This window comes from Octopus sinensis, linkage group LG2, assembly GCF_006345805.1.
Source record: "Octopus sinensis linkage group LG2, ASM634580v1, whole genome shotgun sequence".
NCBI lineage: Eukaryota > Metazoa > Mollusca > Cephalopoda > Octopoda > Octopodidae > Octopus > Octopus sinensis.
The window spans coordinates 206,983,848-207,004,398 of NC_042998.1; the positions used below are offsets into that span (position 1 = coordinate 206,983,848).

Consider the following 20,551-nt stretch of genomic DNA (forward strand, 5'->3'; position numbering starts at 1 on the left):
GACTGGGCCTGGTGCAGCCTTCTGGCTTCCCAGACCCCAGTTGAACCGTCCAACCCATGCCAGCATGGAAAGCGGACGTTAAATGATGATGATTATAACATTACATAATATTACACATAGAGGAAATTCTAGGGGTTACCAAATAGTTTTAACCAGGCTTTCCTTTTTTGTCTTCTGAGTTTCTATGGCACCTAGCCTTTGTCAATGTATCAAAGAACAGTTATATATCATCATCATCATCATCGTCATCACTTTCAACATCTATTTGACCCATGCAAGCATGGAAATTAGAAGTCGTTCAGACAGATTTTCTACAATACGATGCCCCACCTGTTGCCGAGTACAGCAATACTTCCGTAGTCTACTGAACAACAAACAGCTCAGACATAATTATGCAGTGAGCCGGGGTGGAAGGTGGGGAGAGAAAACACCACCATTTAAAGAAGCCTTTTTGTTTACAAAGATTGTGCAACATGTCAAGAAGTCGAGCTATGCGCTTCACGGTTGACTGCAATCAAAACACACTCTTTACTCTTTTACTTGGTTCAGTCATTTGACTGCGGCCATGCTGGAGCACCACCTTTAGTCGAGCAAATCGACCCTGGGACTTATTCTTTGTAAGCCCAGTACTTATTCTATCGGTCTCTTTTGCTGAACCGCTAAGTGACGGGGACGTAAACACACCAGCATCGGTTGTCAAGCAATGCTAGGGGGACAAACACAGACACACACATACATATATATATATATATATATATATCTCTCTCTATATAAACGGCAGTTTGTCTGTGCGTGTTTCTGTGTGTCTGTTTTCTCGTACCCTCACCCTGACCACGGCTTTCAACCGATTCTGATGAAACTTGACACACACATAGCCCAATGTCATAATTCAAAACTAACGCAGCGAAAATTTTGAAAAGTTCCCCCAGTTCTGAAAAAAATCGATAAATTCGACATGGGGTCGAGAATAAAAAAAAACAAACCACAGACTGTCTAGGGGACGCAACTCAACCTTTTATTACTCTCAAAAAAAAAATTTACCATCATTTTTTTTCCATTTTTTTGCTATAACTCTCTAAAAATGCTTTATAGTTATTTCCCTTACAAACCTGAGCAACGCCGGGCGATACTGCTAGTATATATATATATGTACATATATACGACAGGCTTCTTTCAGTTTCTGTCTACCAAATCCACTCACAAGGCATTGGTCGGCCCGGGGCTATAGCAGAAGACACTTGCTCAAGATGCCACGCAGTGGGACTGAACCCAGAACCATGTGGTAGGTTAGCAAGCTACTTACCACACAGCCACTCCTGCGCCTATACAATACACTGTCTGTATTGTTTACAGTCAGTTAACACATGCAAAGGTGAGAGGAAATATGAACTCACTCTAACACAAACATGCAAAGACACACACATACATGCCAGGCCTCTTCAGGTTCCTTCATGCCATTCCATTCGCAATGATTGGTTGACCCAGGGCTACAAGTAAAGGACACCAGCCAATGACGTCTAATCACAATTCACACATCCCACCCCCAAAGGACCAAACCACACCTCTTCTAGCACTGTGCTTGTCTCCCCCTCCTCACTCCTGTAATGCAACACTGTTTTGTCGTCTCTCTTGTGTCCACCCACTGCCAACTATCGCTGTCGCTTAACATCCGCTTTCTGCTTTCCATGCTGGTATGGGTTGGATTGTTTGACTGAAGGCTGGCAAACCAGAAGGCTACTACACCAGGCTCCAATCTGATCTGACAAAATTTCTACAGATGGATGCCCTTCTTAACACTAACCACTCCGAGAGTGTAGTGGGCTCTTTTTACATGCCACTGGCATGAGAGCCAGTCAGGCAGCACTGACACCAGCCAGGCTCAAATGGTGCTTTTTACGTGCCAGTCAGGCAGCACTGGCAACGACCAGTGTCTCATTGCTGTCACTGCCCCTATATACCTGTTTCACCACTCACTGCATTCTTCCTCTACTCTTCCCCTCTGTATCTTTGTGAAGTTCATACTCATACACTTTGGGCAATCCTCTGCCATTCCATTTATATTCGTCTCCTATCTTGGGAATATGCCCTGGCACATCGCCACCATCTCTTTGTCTCGCTCTATCACCTCTCTAGCCTTTTTCTTCTCCAAGTAAGGCAACCATGTATCTCCTCTACAACGGGACACCTATTTCTGGGCCTCTGGCATACTTTAACCCCTCATCACCTGGTAAAAAAACCACTTCCCTCAATACGACTCCCTCTCTCAGTCGAGAGGTCTTGGTCTGGCAAGTTAGTTGGTCACCTTGCTGGTGCCACGTAAAAAGCACCCAGTCTGTTGGTGTTAGGAAGGGCATCCAGCCGCAAAAACCTTGCCGAAGCAGACAAAAGAGATTGGCACAATCCTCTGGATTATCAGCTCCTGTCAACCAGTCGAACCCATGCCAGCATGGAAGATGACATTAAATGATGATGATGATACATATTCACACACATTCAGTGGTAGAATGCTCACCTGCCACGCGGGCGGCCCGGGTTCGTTTCCCGGCCGATGCACAGATATTATTTTAAATGGCGGTGCCCCAGCATGGCCACAGCTCAAGAGCTGAAACTGGAAAACATAAAACACACACACACACACACACACACAAATATATGCACACATGTGGTTGTGAAGCAAACTTCTTACCAAACAGCAACACTTGTGCCTATAGATTCTAAATTTTTCTTCTCGTTGAGTTTATCAACAACAAGTAGGAAACTGATAGCAAAAGCCATGTTGTTAGTATCTAGTCAAATACTAATGATGTGGTGTAGTTAGTATAAGGTGTAGGAATTAGGTTAGTTGCTAACAGATTCCATCAATATGCACTGAACGGAATGAAAGAGATAAATCAGAGGTCAAATTTGGAAACACACACGTGTGTGCAAGTGCGTTTTCTGTTTTTCAGGCACATTTCTTTATTAGTTAAAATGCTGGATGTTATTAGCAGTATTGCCCAGCGTTACTCGGGTTTGTTTTCGACCCTTTAGAATTGGAATTTTTGAAAATAAAAAAATTTGCATTATGTAGCTTGTTATTCTCTTTGGGTGAACATTTTTCTGGTTGAAATACACCGAAAAATGGCAACACAGCAGTCAAAAAATCGTAAAAAATAGGGATTTTTATAGAATAAAAAGCACCTTTTTGATGTAAAAAATTTTTGGTGTTAACATGGTCCGATTTGAATTTTTTCTTCTATGGAAGGAAGAGCAAGCCGTCTTCTATCATACTCTCAATTTTGGTCAACTTGCACCACAGGGTCTTGGAGGAGATAGTGGTAATTGAAGGCTACCAAACCTGCCACACACACACAACTTCAGCTTTATATAGAGAGAGATTTGAAGTTCTCTTCTGACAAGCCTGTCAGCAAACATGACAAGTGTGGTAATCATCATTAACATTGTTTAGAGTTCAGTTTTCTAGGCTTGCATGGATTGGAAAGTCTAATGGAGGCCACTTCTGATAGGACCCTAAAGAGGAGGTACCTGAAGACTCTAGCCCCATGACCACCCTACGAAAAGTGGGTAGAGAAGATGGAATGATGGTAATTGAAGAGCCAAAGAAATACCATCAATGACAGCCTCACAGCATAGTGTGCTATTCATGAAGTCAGCTACAGAAAATACATTTTTAAACTCTTCCTAAATGACAAGTGATACAGACAAAACAGGACTCTGCTGCTGGTATAAATACCAAAGCCTAACACCTGGCAATCACCTGAGCCAGTGTATGCTGTAATCATAGGCTGCAGCAAGGTGGATGTGAACTATTTCGGCAGACAAACTTATTGGGTCAATAGCAAATATCACTAAATGCTGCAGGGATGAACAGACACTCTGCAAAATGTCAATGGCCAGGATCAACCAGTTCAGTCGCCAAACTACCATAGGCTTGTGAACAGGGGGAGAAACGTTTAGTGGCTAGCGATCTATCATGGCGAATGCCGGACACTGGGGTCACACTGGTGAGCTAGGAAGAAGGGAGATAATAAAGTAGTGGTAATCCCAAAATGAAGGTGTGTGAGAATGTGTATGTGGATAGGGGCTGGTGACCTTGATGTGTGCGTGTGTGCTGCCCCCACCACTGTGTGACAGCTAGTGTTGGTTTGTTTACATCCCTGTAATTTAGTGGTTCAGCTAAAGAACCGATGAAATAAGTTGCACCCACTGAAACTTTTGGGAGCTGGGGTAATGAAATTGCTTTGAACATCCTGGGTTGGACCTGGGTTTGCATCTCCTAAATAAATATCCATTCCTGCACTTATGTGAACTACTATCATTTGTAGTCATGGTGTGTGCTGATGGCATATTTCAGGTCCCAGGAGTGCATGGGGCCCTCAAACATCGTTATGGTGGCCCTTCATGGTCTTCCCTCTGTAAATATAAATTTTAAAAAAATTGACTTGCGTTTTACTTTGTTTTTGGTGCAGCTCCCTAAAAGAAATCCTGGATTTGGAGTTAGCTTGAATAACCCAGGATGTTCAAAGCAATTTTATTACCCCTGCTCCCAAAAGTTTTAGTGGGTGCAAGCACAACCCCTTTCTCCCCCTGTTCACAAACCTATGGTAGTTTGGCGACTGAACTGGTTGGTCCTGGCCTTTGACATTTTGCAGAGTGTCTGTTCATCCCTGCAGCATTTAGTGATATTTGCTATTGACCCAATAAGTTTGTCTGCCGAAATAGTTCACATCCACCTTGCTGCAGCCTATGATTTCAGCATACACTGGCTCAGGTGATTGCCAGGTGTTAGGATATGGTATTTATGGGCACCATTCAAGTGTGATCGTTACCAGCGTTGCCTTACTGGCACTTGTGCCCGTGCTAGTAGGGTGCCAAGAGCACCATCCGAGTGTGATCGTTGCCAGAGCAGCCAACTGGCTCTGTGCTGGTGGCTCGTAAAAGGGCACCATTCGAGCCTAATCGTTACCAACGTCGCCTTACTGGCACCTGTGTCGGTGGCATGTGTAAAAAGATTCGAGCGAGGTCATTGCCAGTACCGCCTGACTGGCCCCGTGCCGGTGGCACGTAAAAAGCACCCACTACACTCTCGGAGTGGTTGGCGTTAGGAGGGGCATCCAGCTGTAGAAACTCTGCTAGATCAAGATTGGAGCCTGGTGTGGCCGTCTGGTTCGCCAGCCCTCAGTCAAAATCGTCCAATCCATGCTAGCATGGAAAGCGAACATTAAACAATGATGATGATGACTAGCAGCAGAGTCCTGTTTTGTCTTTATCACTTGTCCTTTAGGAAGAGTTTAAAAATGTATTTTCTGTAGCTGACTTCATGAATAGCACACTACACTGCTCCTAAAAATTTTGAATATTAAAAGCCCTGGTATAAGCTCTGCATTTGTTTGCAGATGCGATACAGTAAATTTGATTGTATCTACAAGGTTCTCACCCCCACCCTGTACAATGACATATGGCTCAATAGATGCAACGGAGTTTTCTCAGGATAATAAACCTGACTCATTCTCTCATGTCTCCGTAATTTCCCACAGGTCATGTCTACGGTTCAGACAAACCTGTGCACTTAGTTCAAGACAAATCAAAGAATAGAATCAATGGAAATTACTATTTTTAAATCTCACAAGAGATATTCAGCAACAGTACTTTGTAGTAAAGATTGTTTGCCAACATAACATGGCAGTCCTGGTTTAGGATGAATGCTGCAGTAATTTAGCCCCAGGAGACATCGTCTTCAGCTGGCTTTACGACATGATCTGTGCTCTTATAGTTTTGAACAAGGGAATCTAGCACGCCCACTCGGCTCAAAACAATATCCGTGTGTCTCCTGGGGCTAAATTACAGCAACATTCGTCCTAAACAAGGCCTGCCATGTAATGTTGGCTAACAATCTTTACTCTAAAGTACTGTTGCTGAATATCTCACGTTGTGAGATCTAAAAACAGTAATTTTCTAATTTATAAATCAGCAACTAGTTGTCACTTTGAAAACTATATATTTCGAACGGGAATTTGGCAGCACCACCTCTAGCCAAACAATTATTCTGTGCTGATGAAGGAAAATAACCCGGAAATCATGATACACAGATATTGTTTTGAGCTGAGTAGGGGTGCTAGATTCCCTTGTTCAAAAATATAAGGACACAGATCGTGTCGTATAGCCAGCTGGAGACGATGTCTCTTGGGGCTAAATTACAGCAACATTCGTCCTAAACCAGGACTGCCATGTTATGTTGGCAAACAATCTCTACCTCAAGCATATTTTTGTTTGATTACCTGACTTTCTTTTCTGAACAAAATTGTGACTTTATTACCAGCCACCATAAATTGTGACTTTTCACCTCCCCTTAGCCAAAATTATGACTTTTCTACCCCTGTGATTTTATAATAGGCCAATGGGGTTCGTTATAATCCTCCTACCTATCGGATCCTGTCAAATCATCCAGCCCCTATCAACACGGCACACAGTCACTAACTGACGCTTGTGTGCATGTGTGTCCATCTACCTTGTATATGCGTGTTTGTGAGATACATTTACACGACATATATGTCACGGTGCTATTTAAAAACCTGCGTTAATGATTTTTGCTTTCTTTTTGCTTCATTGTTTTATTTCAGATACTAAAATAAACACGTGATTTATATTCCCCCAACGCATCGCTTAATGTCATCTAATATTATATATATATATAAAGTGTATTGTCATTGTGTACGAGACACGCATTGTCACTTAATAAAACAACCATTTCATACATTGTTTTATCGCTATTATTTTCGGTTGTGTAAGGGGAAGTGGGACATTTTCCTTACTGAAAATTGTGACTTCATTTCCGTTCATCAAACACACAAAGCAGGGTAAAATGGTACACACACACACACACACATATAGTGTATTGGCATATATACACCGCAGGGTACACCACAATTAGAGCAAGATAGTTTTTAACAAAATGGGTTTAACAATTATAAAGTTATGAATTATTTTGAGTTTTGACGCAAACATGTAGAGTAAAAAAAAATTTTTTTTTAAAGTTTTCTTTTGATACTCGGTATAAAAGCATAACTAATTAAGTCGGGGGTGGGGTACACAGCTGTAATTATGCCTATATATACATACATATATTACTTATTATATTATATATTTATCATTCATTTTATACTTTTTGAGATCTAGTTATAAGTTATATGGCGATCTTTCGTATCTAGTAGACCTTTCCGTCGATTTCCGTAAAAAAATTTTTTTTTACATATGGGCTTGCGGGAACTTTTGAAGTAATATACATACATATACACATACACCGAGTAAAAAATGTCAGTTATCTCTTTCTTTCACACATTACTCTGTCTCTTTACACACACTAACAGAAGCACTTCACTTACACAACATACTGTCTGTCTCCCACACCCCATCAAACACACACACATGTACATCAATGATTCCCATGCACGGTAACTTCAAAAGAACTTCCCTCGTCATACAATCGCTTTCTCTTAGTCTCTTTCGCTCTCATTACTTCAAAAGTTCCCGCAAGCCCATATGTAAAAAAAAAATTTTTTACGGAAATCGACGGAAAGGTCTACTAGAGACGAAAGATTGCCAGTTATATATTTAAAAATATATATATTATTTATTATTTATGTATTGGTTTATGTCTATCACTGAGTTGCATAATAGTGGTTTTATACCTATACCTATATCTATATATATATGCATGTGTGTGTGTAGTGGTTCTCAGCCGCGGCTCCATGGGTGCATGCAGCCCTCGACGGTCTTCCTTGTAAAAATATAATAATTTTTCATTGATTTGTGTTTTACTCTTTTTGGTGCTGCCCGTAAAAAAAAATAAGAAAAAAAAATCAGGTTTTGGATCTGACCCGGCTGTTAAAAAGGGTTGAGAACCACTGATAGACACTGCCCACAGACAGTGCAGTGCCAAACACGATACAGAGGAAGCTAGGTGTCGTTTGTAATGCGTAGAAAGTGAAATACGCCATAAATAGGAAGAGCAAGTGTCAAGGTAAACCGAACGGATTAGCGCGTTGAGGTAAATAACAACAACGATAAAGCAGGTGGCTGATTAACGAGGGATATTGGATTATCAGAGGAACGGAATTAGCTCGTAGATTTTAGTGTATGGACCTTTTTTGGGACCTTTTCTCTTCCATAACCAGACAGGAAAATGCGGTTTGCAGACGAGAGGACATTTACCTGAGGCAGATTTTACGTTAATTATGCGAGCAATTAGCAAGAAACAGTTTCAGAAAATTAGAGAAGCATAGCTATAATAAAAGAAAAAAAGAAAAAGAAAATCCCAGAGGATTTATTTTGCTTCATTTTGTTGTAGAATGGAAAATAAAAGAAAATTAAATTAGATTAATAAAAAAAAAAAGACAAGTTTCAACTGTGCTTAATTAAAATGCTGTTTCTGAAATCTAGCCGATACAATCATTTAACACTCCACATTCCTTTCGTGTGTGTGTGTGTGTGTGTGTGTGTGTAAATATATATATATATATACACATGTATATCTGTATGCATGTATATATATATATATATGTATACACATGTATATCTGTATGCATGTATATATATATATATATATATATATATATACACACATGTATATCTGTATGCATGTATATATATATATATATATATATATATAATACACACTGTATATCTGTATGCATGTATATATATAAATATATATATGTATACACACATGTATATCTGTATGTATGTATGCATGTATATATATATATAAATATATATGTATACACACATGTATATCTGTATGTATGTATGCATGTATATATATATATAAATATATATATGTATACACACATGTATATGTGTATGTATGTATGCATGTATATATATATATATATATAAATATATATGTATACACACATGTATATGTGTATGTATATATATATATATATATATATATAAATATATATATATGTATACACACATGTATATGTGTATGTATGTATGCATGTGTATATATATATATATAAATATATATGTGTGTGTGTGTGTGTATATATATATATATATACTAAGTAGGCAGTAGTCACCAAGTGGCTGGAGAGCCGAGTTCCACTTAAGGTACTTTTACAGCTTGGTAACTTTTCTAAATGGTAGACACGAAACTCTTCCAGCCTTGAGTCATTATGTAACTACTGCTGAGGAAGATTATATAACACACACACGCATAATGTGTGTGTGTATACATAATGTGTGCATATGTTTATATATATAATGTGTGTATGTAATATATATGTGTGTGTGTGTGTGTGTATGCTTATATATATGTGTATATGTTTATATATATAATGTGTGTATGTAATATATATGTGTGTGTGTGTATGCTTATATATATGTGTATGTTTACATATATAATGTATGTAAATGTGTATATATAATTTATGTATATATTTATAATGTATGTATGTGTATGTATATAAATAAATAAAATGTGTGTATATGTTTATATATATAATGTATATAAAATGTACGTATATGTTTATATATATAATACATGTGTATATATATATATATAATGTATATAAAATGTGTGTATATGTTTATATATATAATACATGTGTATATATATATATAATGTATATAAAATGTGTGTATATGTTTATATATATAATACATGTGTATATATATATATATAATGTATATAAAATGTACGTATATGTTTATATATATAATACATGTGTATATATATATATATAATGTATATAAAATGTGTGTATATGTTTATATATATAATACATGTGTATATATATATATATATAATGTATATAAAGTGTATATGTTTATATATATAATACATGTGTATATATATATATATATATAATGTATATAAAATGTACGTATATGTTTATATATATATATAAATGTATATGAAATGTACACATGTATATATTTATATATTTATATAAACAATATCTTTTTCCTTTACTCAGAAGGAAAGTGGAAAGTGATGACGGGGGGGGTCAAAAATAAAATTTAACAAGATATCCATATTAAAACTCAGTTAAATTCGAGTCAGTAGAAAATCAATTAAGCTTAAAAACAGTCAAAGTAGCAATCAATAATGACAAATTGACGGCAAAAGAAGCCTGGTGGGGGGTGGGGTGGATTACTTTAACTGCTAGATATAACAAACTGACCTCCCTCATAGAGGTACCTAATCTTCAAAAAGAAAAATAAATAAAAAGAGGACAGATTAGATAATGCTAGTCTTAGACACACTATGTATAAAACTGACGAGACACAATGGTCACGGTTGGACTGTCTTTGATCATAGGTCTGCTGCTGCGAAAAGCTAATTAATTCGATACAATTAGCGATTAGTAACTTGGTACGATAAAACCGAAAACGAGGTGGATTATTGATCAAAGTGGTGTAAAAAGGTCAAGTCGACCCGGATAGGATTTGAACTCTGAACGTCAGGAATAACAATGGAGAGCAGAGAAAAAGTGTACGAAACCCTGGATGTGAGGGGGGTGGGGTGGGGTGGGGGTGGACTGGAATTTCCGAGAAAAAATTGCTCATTTTTCAAAATTGTGATTTCTGTTCTGTGAAAGCAAGAAAACTTGCCCTTCTCTGGACAGCCATTCCAAAACACCAGCAGGACACTTTGGAACCCTGAGAGAAGCGAGGTGAGAGAATAGATGGTGATTTCGTCTTGACAGTTGTTTGAGAATCTTTGTATAGAAAATATACATAAAAATATATATATATGTAGAATAACCCCTCGGCTACCGCGGGTGTTACGTTCCAAAACCCCACCCCGCGACGGACGAAAATCCACGAAATAGAAACAGTACTCTCTCTACTCTTTCACACGTTTCAGTCATTTGACTGTGGCCATGCTGGAACAAATCGACCCTAGGACTTATTCTTTGTAAGCCTAGTACTCATTCTATCGGTCTCTTTTGCCGAACTGCTAAGTTACGGGGACATAAACACACCTGCATCGGTTGTCAAGCGATGCTGGGACGGACACACACACAAATACAGACACATAAACATATACACACGTATATGTGTATATATATATATATATATATATATATATATATATATATATATATATATATATATACCAATTAAGATATATATATACAAACATATACATATATGTATGTAATATATATATATATATATATATATATATATATATATATGCCATTAAGGTATATATAAATATTTTAATCTTCGGATTCTTTTTAATATGCTAGACCACTGGTTTTAATTAATAAATATCAATTTCTACCCTTAATTAATTTTATATATATATATATATATATATATACACACACACACACACACGATGGGTTTCTTTCAGTTTCCGTCTACCAAATCCACTCACAAAACTTTGGTTGGCCTGAGGCTATAGTAGAAAACACTTGCCCAAGGTGCCATGCAGTGGGACTGAACCTGGAACCATGAGGTTCACACAGCCACTCCTACGTATATATTTTTTAAATATATACGTATAAATTATTTTTGTAATTTGTATATATCTATTTTATTATAAATGCAGATCACCACCACAGAGGAATTGACGTAAGCTTAATAAATTGTGATATGGCGAGGGATTACTGTACCCCCATATATACAGGTGTGGTGAGAAATTAACTAATCTTCAAGATAGATTCTCAAGCCTTGGCACTCGCAAAGTCAGTTACTTAATTTCCATAGTGCCTAAGTAGTCAAGACGGCAACATTTTTCTTGAACAGGACACCAGTCCGGGGCAGGGCTGAAAGCCAGCAATTTTTGAGGGGAGGGGACAAGTTGGTTACATTGACTCCAGTACTTGATTGATACTTGATCTTATTGACCCCCAGGGGATGAAACAAAAAGTTAATTCCAGTGGGATTTGATCTTCGTTTAAACTATAAGCATTTATGGTATCTGATCTTATATTTCAGTCAAGGGTTCATCAAGTAAATCGACGCCAGTATTTATTTTTAATTTTGGTAAGTTTTTTCTCTCTATCAAGCTCTTTGTTGAATTGCACATTATGTGGATGTAAACAAACCAACACTGGCTGTGAGGTAAGGGTGTGTGGGGACGCATGTATACACACACACGCAAAGTCTGCCACAAAAAAAGAAAAGGTATACGCAATTTAGGAAAGGAAAAATCTGTATAAATATTTTAATTCAGTGTTATTGCAATTTGATAAATCCTCGAAAGGGGTATTTATATTTATAGGGGTACTTATATTTACAGAATTTTTCCTTTCTTGAAGTTTGTATACGATTTTTTGGCAGACTATGTATAAAATCATAGGCACAAGAGTGGCTATGTGGTAAGTAGCTTGCTTACCAACCACATGATTTCGGGTTCAGTCCCACTGCGTGGCATGTTGAACAAATGTCGTCTACTATAGCCTCGGGCCGACCAAAGCCTTGTGAGTGGATTTGGTACATGGAAACTGAAAGAAACCCGTGTTATGTGTGTGTGTGTGTGTGTGTATATATATATATATATATATATATATATATATGTGTGTGTGTGTGTGTGTGTGTGTCTGTGTCGCCCCCAACATTGCTTGACAACTGATGGTGGTATGTTTACATCTCCGTAACTTAGTGGTTCAGCAAAAGAGACCGATAGAATAAGTACTAGGCTTACAAAGAATTAGTCCTGGTGTCGATTTGCTCGACGAACGGTGGTGCTCCAGCATGGCAGCAGTCAAACGACTGAAACAAGTAAAAAAAGAACATATTGAAAAATGGAGAATTATACATCTTCAAAACATATTTATTAAAACGTTTAATTTTTTGATAAAATAAATTTTGAAGACTTACAATTCTCCATTCTACTTTGTGAGGTTTTGATTTCATAACTATCATCATCATCATCATCGTTTAACGTCCGTTTTCCATGTTAGCATGGGTTGGACGGTTCAACAGGGGTCTGGGAAGCCGGAAGGCTTCATCAGGCCCAGTCTGATCTGGCAGTGTTTCTACAACTGGATGCCCTTCCTAATGCCAACCATTCCGTGAGTGTAGTGGGTGCTTTTTAAGTGAACTCTGGATTTACCTATCGAATATAGCACAGTTTAATTGTTTATCTTAACCGCTTCTAAATGTTCCTCCTCATTCAATGTGGTTAGCCAGATCTGGACTGCATCAAAGTGCTCATAAGGTACCTGCTTGGATTTTAAATCTCCCATTCCTTTATGCTACATTATTCTTTTATGTGTTTCATTTAACTGTGGCCATGCTGGATCACTGCCCTCAGTCGAACAAATATCGACCCCGGGGCTTATTCTTTGTAAGGCTAGTACTTATTCTATCGATATCTCTCTGCCGAACCGCTAAGTGACGAGATCCCAAACACACCAACATCAGATGTCAAGCGATGGTGGGGGACAAACATAGACACAAATAACAAATACATATATATATATATACACACACACACACATACACGACGCACTTCTTTTCAGCAAATCCACTCACAAAGCTTTGGTTGGCCCGAGGCTATAGTAGAAGACACTTGCCCAAGGTGTCATGCAGTGGGACTGAACCTTGAACCATGTGGTTGGGAAGCAAGCTTCTTACCACACAGCCACCCCTGTGCTTATATATAGGAATTCCACCCAATAGACCAAACCACCTACCACCTCTCCTTTTTCTGTCTTGTTTAACTTGCATAAAGGACCTTTTTTTTTCTTTCATAAAGACTGAATATCATCTCTTTTACTTGTTTCAGTCATTTGACTGCGGCCATGCTGGAGCATCGCCTTTAGTCGAGCAAATCGACCCCGGGACTTATTTTTTGTAAGCCCAGTACTTATTCTATCGGTCTCTTTTGCCGAACCGCTAAGTGACGGGGACGTAGACAAACCAGCATCGGTTGTCAAGCAATGCTAGGGGGACAAACACACACATACATATATATACATATACATATATACGACAGGCTTCTTTCAGTTTCCGTCTACCAGATCCACTCACAAGGCATTGGTCGGCCTGGGGCTATAGCAGAAGACACTTGCCCAAGGTGCCACGCAGTGGGACTGAACCCAGAACCATGTGGCTGGTTAGCAAGCTACTTACCACACAGCCACTCCTGCAACTATTGATAAAATTTCTATGGCACTGTCAACAAAATTAATAAATTCCTTTTCCTTTTTGTCTATTTTTTCATGCTAGCATGGGTTAGACTAATCTCACAGTCAAAGCACAACTCTACCTTTAAGAAAATTCCCAAGACATACAAAACAATGTTGAAATTATCCATCGTAATCAGATGTTCTGATAGTCTATTTCACATTGAGACAGTTCCATTTTTAAAACAGAATGGTAATCCTTTGGTATTGGTGTACGTCATTCACCCACGCAACCTTCCATCAGGACGTAGATAAAGAAGCTAGGCTGAAAAAAGAGGGTGAATGACACCATTTCCTAACACTGATACACTGTAGACCAATACCAAAGGAATGCCAACAAAATATTTATATAAAACTAATTCTGGGGTATATTAAAAAAAAAAAATTCTTAGAGAGAAACATCTTGTATCAAAATTATTACACTTTCGAAAAAAAAATTGTTAAAGAAAATACCCATCTTTTATTGTTTGCTTGTTTCAGTCATTAGACTGCAACCATTCCAGAGACACCGCCTTGAAGAATTTTAGTTGAATGAACTGACCCCAGAACTTGCTTTTGAGCTCCTTTCGAATGTTGGGCCTCAAAGAGGCAATGACTGAAGCCTTTGAGAAGAAGACCCATCAAGCCAAATAAACCACAGTCATGACAGATACTGGTGCCACGTAAAAGCACCCATTACACCCTTGGAATGGTTGGCATTAGGAAGGACATCCAACCAAAGAAACCATGCCAAAATAGACTGGAGTCTGATGCAGCCTTCCAGCTTGCCATCCCTGGTCAAACCGCCCAACCCATGCCAGCACGGACAACAGATGTTAAATGATGATGGTATTTATTCTAATGGTCTCTTCTATTGAACAGCTAAGTCTGGGGATGGGAACACACCGACACTGGTTATCAAGTGGTGTAGTATGGACAAAGATAAAGACACACACAATGGACTTCTCTCAGTTTCTATTGATCAGATCCAAGCACAAGGCTTTGGTTAGCCGAAGGCTATAGTAACAGACATTTGCCTAAAGTGCCATGCCATGGAATTGAACCCGGAAGCAGGTGGTTGGGAAGCAAATTTCTTTAAGGGTTTGAAATTTTAAAATGATCTCGATAAACAAAAGAACACTGCCCTCACTCAACACGGTCAATAGCCGTTAACATGTAAGGACTTAAAGATCTCCATGACAAGACAATTTTGTGGTTAATCCATTATCTAATTTCATGCCACTGATCTGGCATCTTTAATGGAATCCAGCTTGTTCTAAGCATTCAGTTCAGGTCTCTGGCTTGAGGATACCTTCTTCCTTCTTATAGAGTCACAGGGGGCCCTGTAAAGGCACAAGGGCCCTGTAAAGGCACAAGGGCCCTGCCTACCCCACCCTACTGAAGAGATTAAATTTTGCTTTTAAGACACACTTTGGAAGTGGACTGCCATAGCTCAGTGTAATATAATGGTTCTTGACCATTTTTTTCTTATAGACACATGCTGGCGGCACGCAATAAGCACCATTCATGCGTGGGTCGTTACCAGTGCCGCCTGACTGGCTCTCCATACCAATGGCATGTAAAAAGCACCCACTGCACTCTCAGAGTGGTTGGCGTTAGGAAGGGCATGCAGCTGTAGAAACCTTGCCAAATCAGATTGGAGACTGGTGCAGTCTCTAGTCAAACCATCCAACACATGCCACCTTGGAAAATGGATATTAAATGATGATGATGGACCCCTTTGAATCCTATTTTGCTCTACTGGACCTTTATAAACATTTAATGTTTAAAAGAAATCATCATCATTTAACATCTGCCTTCCATGCTGGAATGGGTGGGAATGTTTGACAGGAGCTGGCCAGGCCGAAGCCTGCACCAGACTTCTGTGACTGTTTTGGCAAGGTTTTTACAGCTGGATGCCCTTCCTAACACCAACCACTCAGCAGAGTGGACTTAGTGCTTTTTACGTGGAACACGCACAGGCAAGGTCAGTTTTGGCAGGGTTTTTACAGCTGGATGCCCTTCCTAACACCAACCACTCAGCAGAGGGGACTTAATGCTTTTTAGCATAATTAAATATTATTAGAAATTTTACCAAAAAAATTATTAAAATGTTTTGTGTAATGTAGATGTACAACCAATATTTTGTACATAAGTTTTAAGAAGAAAATCTTATAGGGACCCCCAAATGTCAAACAGACTTTCATTGAGAACCACCAATGTAATGTAAACATCAAATCTTCAGTTACAAGAATTCCCAGGTCAGAAATAATTACTATTAATGTTTTTGAAACCAAGATGTTAAACCAAACATTTTTGGACAGCCGAAAACAAATGCAAATTTTATTAAGAACCAGTGGAGATTAAATTTTAGAATTATTTAAAACTGAATTGGTATCAATAAATAAATGCATTTTTGCATGACCAGCATATAACTTTAAATTAGTAAAAAAAAAAAAAACCCCAAAACCTGAATGTCATTATGACAGGTGATTCATATAAACTAGAAAAAGTATTGGCTCAAGAAGGCCTCCTTGTAGAACACCGTATGACCAGATGGTGGCTGTGGGGTAAGAGGTTTGCTTCCCAGCCACAGGATTTCAGGTTCACTCCCATTCTGTGGCACCTTGGCCAAATGTCTCCTACTATAGCTTCAGGCCAACCACAGCCCTCTGAATGAATTTGGTAGACGGAAACTGAAAGAAGCTGACTGTATATATATATCAACAACATCATTTAACATCCACTTTCCATGCTGGCATCGGTTGGATGGTTTGAAATGGAGCTGTCCAAACTCCAATCGTCTGTTGTGACATGTTCTCTACAGCTGGATGCCCTTCCTAATGCCAACCACTTGACCGATCATGCTGGCTGCCTTTTAATGTGCCATTGGCATGGGTGCATTTACACAGCACCAGTACAGGTGCTGCTTATGTGGCACTGGCACCTGCAAAGGCCAAGCCTGTATGTGTGCAAGACAGCAGTTTTACTTAGCTTGACATCATCATCATTGTTTAACATCCGCTTTCCATGCTAGCATGGGGTGGACGATTTTGACTGAGGGCTGGCGAACCAGATGGCCGCACCAGATTCCAATCTTGATCTGGCAGAGTTTCTACAGCTGGATGCCCTTCCTAACGCCAACCACTCTGAGAGTGTAGTGGGTGCTTTTTATGTACCACCAACACGTGGCCAGTCAGGCGACGTTGGTAATGATCACGCTTGAATGGTGCCTTTTACGTGCCACTGACATGGAGGCCAGTTAGCCGCTCTGGTAACGACATGTTTCATCAAATCACATATTTCATGCTCCCTTATCATTTCCTCAGTGAGGCCCAGCCTCCAAAGATCCTTTCTCACCCCTTTGTCCCATGTCTTCTTGGGTCTACCCCTTCCACAATTAGAGCTCAGCACTTCTTCATGCAGCTGTTTTCATCCATACGCATCACATGACCAAACCAGTCTTCTCTCTTGCACACAACATCTGATGCCTCTTAAATCATTTACATTCTGCTGTGCAGAGTGTGTGTGAGAATGTGTCTTTGTACCTGTGTTGGTGTGTTTCTGTCCCCATAACTTAATGATTCACCAAATGGAACAAACTGCCGGCATCTGTTGTTAGTTGCTGGAGCTCTGCATCCTTCAAAACTTCCATGCTTCCCAAGATTCGCTAACACTACACCTGATTTTCTCTCCCCTCCATACACACGCAAGCATCTATCTGACTCATACACTGTTCACTTCCCAGACATTGGTACATTACTGCATGTGCTTTATACGCACTTTTGACAAGTTGTGGTGCACCTGAGCAATGATACAATAATTTTGTTATTATTATTTAAATGACCTACAGAATAAATATTAGGCTTAACCCTTTTGTTACCATATTTCTGTTGAGATGCTCTGTGTTTCTTTCAATTAATTTTAAATATAACAAAGAATTTAGTAAAATAACTTAGTTATCATTCAGCTGGTGTTAAGAACATAAATTGTGTCTAAGGTTTGGTGGAAGATTTTAATTCAGAACTTTTGAAAACAAGACATTTGTACTCAGAGCCAGAGCCGGTTACAGCTGGGTTGGTATCGAAAGGGTTAAAAAAAAAAAAAAAGGTTCTGGGGTCGATTTGTTTGACTAAAAATTCTTCAAGGCTGTGCCTCAGCATGGCCGCAGTCCAATGACTGACACAAGTAAAAAAATAAAAGAGCCTTCCATTTTCTAAACAGTTACTCAACCATACTAACAGATCTACCATCAATCTGTGTATTCACCAAACTTGTCAACAGATTTTACTAAAGTAAGGTAACAGCTGATTCATTAAAACAATATAACAATTAAAAATTGTGATACTGGAAACCTTTTACTCATAAATTCAGGTCAAAAATGAAGGTTTCTCGTACAGAATACAATGCATAGTTTTAAAGATGTCAGAAGATGACATGAGGGAAGAGTTGGCTGTTATTTCCAGTATTTAGAGCGATGCTGTATCTAGCGCAGTGCTTTTCAACCATTTCTCTACCTGTGGACCACTTTAATTCCTGTTTTACTCTACAGAACCTCCAGAGCCATTCCTTTTGCTCATTTCAGTCATTAGACTGTGGCCATGCTGGGGCATCACCTCAAAGATCCTTTAGGCGAATGATTCGACCCCAGTACTTATTTTTTAAGCTTTCTACTCATTCTATCAGTCTCTTTTGCCGAACCACTAAGTTAAAGGGTTGTAAACACACCAACACTGGTTGTCAAGTGCTGGCAGGGTACAAACACACACACACATATATATATAAGACAGGATTCCTTCAGTTTCTGTCAACCAAATCCACTCATATTTGAGGCTATAGCAGAAGATATTTACCCAAAGTGCCACACACCTCCGATTTAGGAACCCCTGCTGTTTGTCCCTGGTTTAACCAACATAATTCTTTTAGACGAACAATGTTAGTAAACTGAGATCACTTTACAACCACACAGTTTCGAGTTCAGTCCCACTCTCGAAACATGGCACCTTGGGCAAATGGCGCAGGGCCAACCAAAGCATTGCAAATGAACTTGGTAAGCAGAAACTGCGCGGAAGCCCATTATATGTGTGTATGTGCATGTCTTGGAAAGCGATGTTGGGTTATGTCCCCCATAACCAAGCGGTTTGGCAAAACAGACAGAAAGAGATAATAAATGGCAAAGTCGACCTCGGCGGAATTTGAACTCGGAACATCTTTTAAAATGTTTCGCATCAAACAAATTGAAGAAAAAGGAACTCAAAAACTTGTGATGGTGGTAGTGTTTATTCTAAACCACTTAAGTTAACTCGGCCACTTTTCAGACCCACTGTCTATGTTTTTGTTTTCGTCACTAAATATAAAACTAAAACCAATTATTTTTTGCTATTTCTGTGTCACACAACGGAAATTATAATTGCTAAAAATAAAATATAAATTCAGTTTTTCACTATAACATTTACAACACTCTGCCCCCTTTTTCCTTTCGTAATATTTTCCTTACCGCATGAGGTACGGGAGGTGGAATCACAAACTCCACCCTTGATCAATTCATTAATTGCTTACTCATGTAGAGTAAAGATCGCCAAATTGCAATATTTAAAAAATTATTTTTCATGTTAAATGTACTAAAAAAAAGAAGAAATAAAAAGCAAATGGAAGATTTGAGCAGAATTTCTCAGCTCTTTCTAGCAAGTTTAATGACCGTGTAGAAGAAGCTACTTGGTTGTTTGAAGAGCATATTGACACCGATGTTATTTAGCCCTAGGTCGAATTGAAGCAACCTATGAATCATAGGCATTTCCAACTACACATTCTGCTGCTGCTGTTGGTGTTGTTATTTAGCCCAAGGCCAGCACTCATTGAGTAAACTTATCACACACACACACACACAGAGTCCAAGATTCAGAACACCGTGTTATCTATTACTGCCACATTCATTTATATATATCCTCGTTTTTATATAAGAGATAAGGTGTGATTCGAGAGATTTTGCTGCTATTTCTAGTGGGTCATAAAGGAGACTTCCCTTGTTGGTTGGTTGGTTCTTATTTCACCCCCCCCCCCGAGTGGAAACTGGATCAGAAATGAAGAGAATTAGGGGGAGGGGGCTCTTCACAGCCCCTTCTAGTTTCTCACAGACATAACCACCAATGGACCCTCCCCCCGTTCCTAGTATATAACCAACCATAGCTGGCTTTATTGATCTTCAAGGAAGAACGGACGAAACTCAATACGGTTCCCGAATCACTAACGAACCGAAGTTCAACTCTTGCTAGAAATAGCAGCTAAATCCCCCCCTCCCCATCAAATAATAGCTTATGTAGTAGCCTTCCGCCCATTTAAAAAGATGGGATGGTCACATCTAGAACACCTCTTATCATTGGTCTTGTTTCACAAAAGTTGACCCGTGGTGAAGCAACAGC

General features: G+C 38.9%; 1 protein-coding gene across 1 annotated transcript in view; it reads right to left on the bottom strand.

The window, feature by feature from the left end:
* LOC115232509 (ras-related protein Rab-21) overlaps positions 1–20,551 on the bottom strand; it is a 68,096-nt gene that overhangs the window by 45,825 nt on the left and 1,720 nt on the right. The window lies entirely within an intron of this gene.